The sequence below is a fragment of the Pristiophorus japonicus genome, chromosome 1 (assembly GCF_044704955.1).
Source record: "Pristiophorus japonicus isolate sPriJap1 chromosome 1, sPriJap1.hap1, whole genome shotgun sequence".
Taxonomy (NCBI): Eukaryota; Metazoa; Chordata; class Chondrichthyes; family Pristiophoridae; genus Pristiophorus; species Pristiophorus japonicus.
Window position 1 is genome coordinate 218,593,295 of NC_091977.1, and position 3,910 is coordinate 218,597,204.

At 46.4% G+C, this 3,910-nt stretch overlaps 2 pseudogenes; both read right to left on the minus strand.

The window, feature by feature from the left end:
- Positions 1-1,850: 1,850 nt before the first annotated feature.
- On the minus strand, positions 1,851-2,017 carry LOC139278905 (U2 spliceosomal RNA; annotated as a pseudogene).
- Positions 2,018-2,125: 108 nt separating this feature from the next.
- LOC139279421 (U2 spliceosomal RNA) lies at positions 2,126-2,363 on the minus strand (annotated as a pseudogene).
- Positions 2,364-3,910: the final 1,547 nt, after the last annotated feature.

Here is a 3,910-nt window from a genome sequence, read left to right on the forward strand (position 1 = left end):
ATGTAACTATATAATACTTGGCACCAGAGGGCGCGACTATTGGAGTCCTAATGGTCACCTGCACACACGTACAGGGCCAGTATAAAAGGTTGGCTGCCATGTTGTTTAGGCACTCTGAAGTTGTAATAAAGAAGACTAAGGTCACACTAAGTTTAGCTCACAGTACTCAGCCTCGTGGAGTTCTTGTATACCTAACAGTCACTTTCACCACCTCGCCCACAATATTGCTCGCTCAAAACACCATTCTGAAAAAGTGGAACATCACAGCAGTTGTGGCGCCATTTTTCAAATCAGAGGTTGCTTCATTGAAAAGGCTGCTTCAACTTCGGGGGAGTTTGGATTGACTCTGGAGTTCTTCTCAGATGAAGTGACCATCTCAACAGACATCTTTTCAGACTCTGGACAAGTGGCGTTTACTCTAGGTGTCTTTTAGTATGGAAATTATTGCTTCTGATCAATCGCTATTATACTTTCATTGGAATGGGGCCAGCCATTTCTCAGCCTGCATCGGTTAATATGCAGATGCTGCAGAGTGCAAATGGTACAATGTCTAATGCACATCATTATATGCCTGATCTAAGACATGCCAGAATGAGGAGGAGGTCCAGACCATACACACTCCGCACTTACAGGAAGAAGAGGTCTTACCTCGACGTGTCCGATCACACCTGCCTTCGGTGACTGCGCTTCCACAAAGTGGTGATCACTGGAATATGTAGCCTGCCATCAGGACATCACTGTCCATCAAGGTCAAAGTCACCACGGCACTGTCTTTCTATGCGTCCGCTTTCTTTCGGGGCTCTGTGGTCGAGATTTCTCCTCTGTCTCACCATGCCACATATCGTTGCATTAGACAGGTCACGGAGGCCCTGTACACATGTAGGATGGACTTTATCAGCTTCCCCATGACCACAGTGGCACAGACTGACAGTGCTGGAGCATTCTACTACATTGCTAAGTTCCCCAAGGTGCAGGGAACAACACAGTGTACTCACATCGCCATGTGGGCACCTTCTCAGGACCCAGAGCTTTTTTGTAACAGGAAAGGATTTCACTCCCTGAAGGTGCAACTAGTTGTCGACCACAACCAGTTAATAATGGCAGTGAATGCCAAATGTCCGGGCACCTTCGATGAGGCTCACATCATGTGTGAGATTGCTGTCTCTGACATGTTTAAGAGTCAGCCACAAGGACAATGCTGGATGCTTGGTGACAACCGATATGGCCTAGCCACATGGCTGATGCACCCCCCTGCGTGACACCCACACCGAGGCCAAGAAGTGATACAACCAGAGCCACAGAGACACACGCAATATGGTCCAGAAAAGAATTACTGTGCTGAAGCAGCGCTTTAGATGCCTGGAGCACTCACGAGGGGAGTTACAATACAACCCTGAGCAAGTAGCTAAATTTGTGGTCGTGTGCTCCATGCTGCACAACCTGGCTATCAGAAGGGGACAAGAATTGCCAGAAGGGACTGATGGTCCACCTCAGGAGAGAGAGGAAGAGGAGGACGAGGGGCTGGACGCTGACCTCGGGCCAGACAATCAGGCTGACTATGCAACCATGCCCACGCCTCCCTCCAGACCACAGGAAAGGGCCCGTGATGGCAACATGACTGCAAGACTCTTACGTCAGGAGCTCATAACTGAACGATTTGCCGGAAAGAGCGTTGCTGTGATTGACAACGTTGACACACAGCTGTGTGTGTGCAACTCAAACATCAATTGTGCCCATCACCTTGGTGCCAGTTAAAGTTTAAGTTTTTTTTTCATTTTTGTCAGATCAACTCCAGCGCCAAAGATCACTTTGCGCTATTTATACTTGATCTTAGCCAAAAGGCTGAGAGGGGAAGCTGCACCGTTCCTGGAAATACTGCAATACCAGGTCAGTGCGTGGAGTGGATGGGGCAAGCCCCTGTTCCATCTCCCTGTTCCAAAAAACAATTCAATATTTGGTCCCCATAGGGGATATTAAACTGATAAGAACAGATTTTTTTTATTTTTTTTAAATTTATTTATTCGTTGCCAATCTTTCCAATTCTTTGTCAAATCACAAACGCCAGAGGTCACCTTGCACACATCAAGGATCACTCTGCGCCAATGCTCTTAGCCAAAAGGCCTAGAGCCCAAGCACCGTTCCTGGAAGTACTGCAATACCAGGTTCGTGCCATGGAGGTGGATGGGTCAAGCCCCCCACACACCTCCGTGGAGGTGGATGGGTCAATCCACCCCACCCACCTCCTATTTCCAAAAAGCATAGGAGAACCACCTTCCTGATCCAGGGAGAACCACGTTGGGGTCATGGTTACTCCCCTGTCAGGTCAGTTACGCATGATCTTAGCCAAAAGGCCGAGAAGCGATGAATTAAAGTTTAAGTTGATTGAAGTTAAGTTTTATTTAACCCTTCTCATATAGGTACTGTCACAGAGACTGATACAACACATAACCGACAGATGTAATCATGATTGTTATGAAAATTATAATTCTTTACCTAAAGACGCACACCTTGACCACAGGCTTTGAGTACAACATTCCCGGTAAAAGTGAAAGACCTCACATTTGATGACAGTCACTCATGACTTACAAATCAAATTATTTAAATACCTAAGTACATGTAAATAAATGTAATACTTACTCTTGTAGATCCGACAAGGTTGTTCCATCATTTGTGGCATGGGTTGCCCTCACGCACCTCGTTGGTTGCTGACGAGACCACCTCTGCTATCTCGGCCCATATCTTCTGGTAGGTGTTTGGAGTGGGCATCCCACGCCCTCCTTGTGTCAAATCACCTCAGCATGACTCGACCTCCTGCAGGAGGGAGGCACTTGCCTCATCCAATAATCTCCTCGCTCTTTTGCGCCCTCCAATGTGCTCCTCTCCCAGCTCACTGCTCACACCAGCGTCAGTCTCCACAGCGTGCTGTGTCGCCTCCTCCTCTCCCTCCATTATAGGCACCAAATTTGGGAAAATATCTGGTTGGTAACAGCTAATTTTTTTTCCCCAATTTGCTCTGAAGCTCTAAACTCTCCCTCCGTCCTCCCAAAGCAGCCATACCACACCCAGACATGCCTTCAGTCCCTCTCAGCTCTCTCTCTATCTCCTCTTCTGCGCATGTCATAATGACCCTTGACTTCCTGAATCGTGGGAATCGAGCATTGCCATGCCGTTGCTAAGGACGGCGACACTTTACGGCAGAAGGTCAGAGAGAGTTAATGTCCATTTCATATTGCTCGCGGTAAAGCCCAATTTCAAAAATGGAGACTAAGGGCTTTGAGAATGGGCGACAAGCCAGCGATCTGAAAACCCATTTTTACCGCCCACGCCGGAAATAACGCCCATTTTTGGGCGATCTGCACAAAAGTGTAAAATCTAGCCCTTAGAAATGTTGACCAATGTAGTCCCCAGATATCATCTTTTATAGAGATAGCTAAAGCCTTCAGCTTCATGGTTTAAAATATTGCCTGAAGAGGCTCCGATTCAATGAAAACGTGTTTGGCAAATTTGTTTCAGGTGGGAAATGTCATTTTCATCATGCTGATTTTATAAATGATAAACTGATGCATTTCCATGAAAGGTATATTATTGTAATGTGGATTTCTAAACAAGTAAGAATTTACCACATGCTTTTCCATGATTTCAAAAATGAACTTCTCCTCTGGAATTGCTCATGGGTAGTCTGGTGCCTGAAGCCATGGTATCTGGCTTTTTCCATGGCCCAGTTCGGAGGTCCCAGAAATTTTCTGCCAACTCCAAAAGCAGCCCCAACTCAGATCCTGCTAATACTCCCCCCCAATTCATTTTTTGGCATCTTAATCATTGGATCACATCTAGACATTGAAATAAGACAATTAATGGAAGCTCACAGCAGACACTGGAGTTATGGTGCTAAACCCAAACAGAGTGAGAT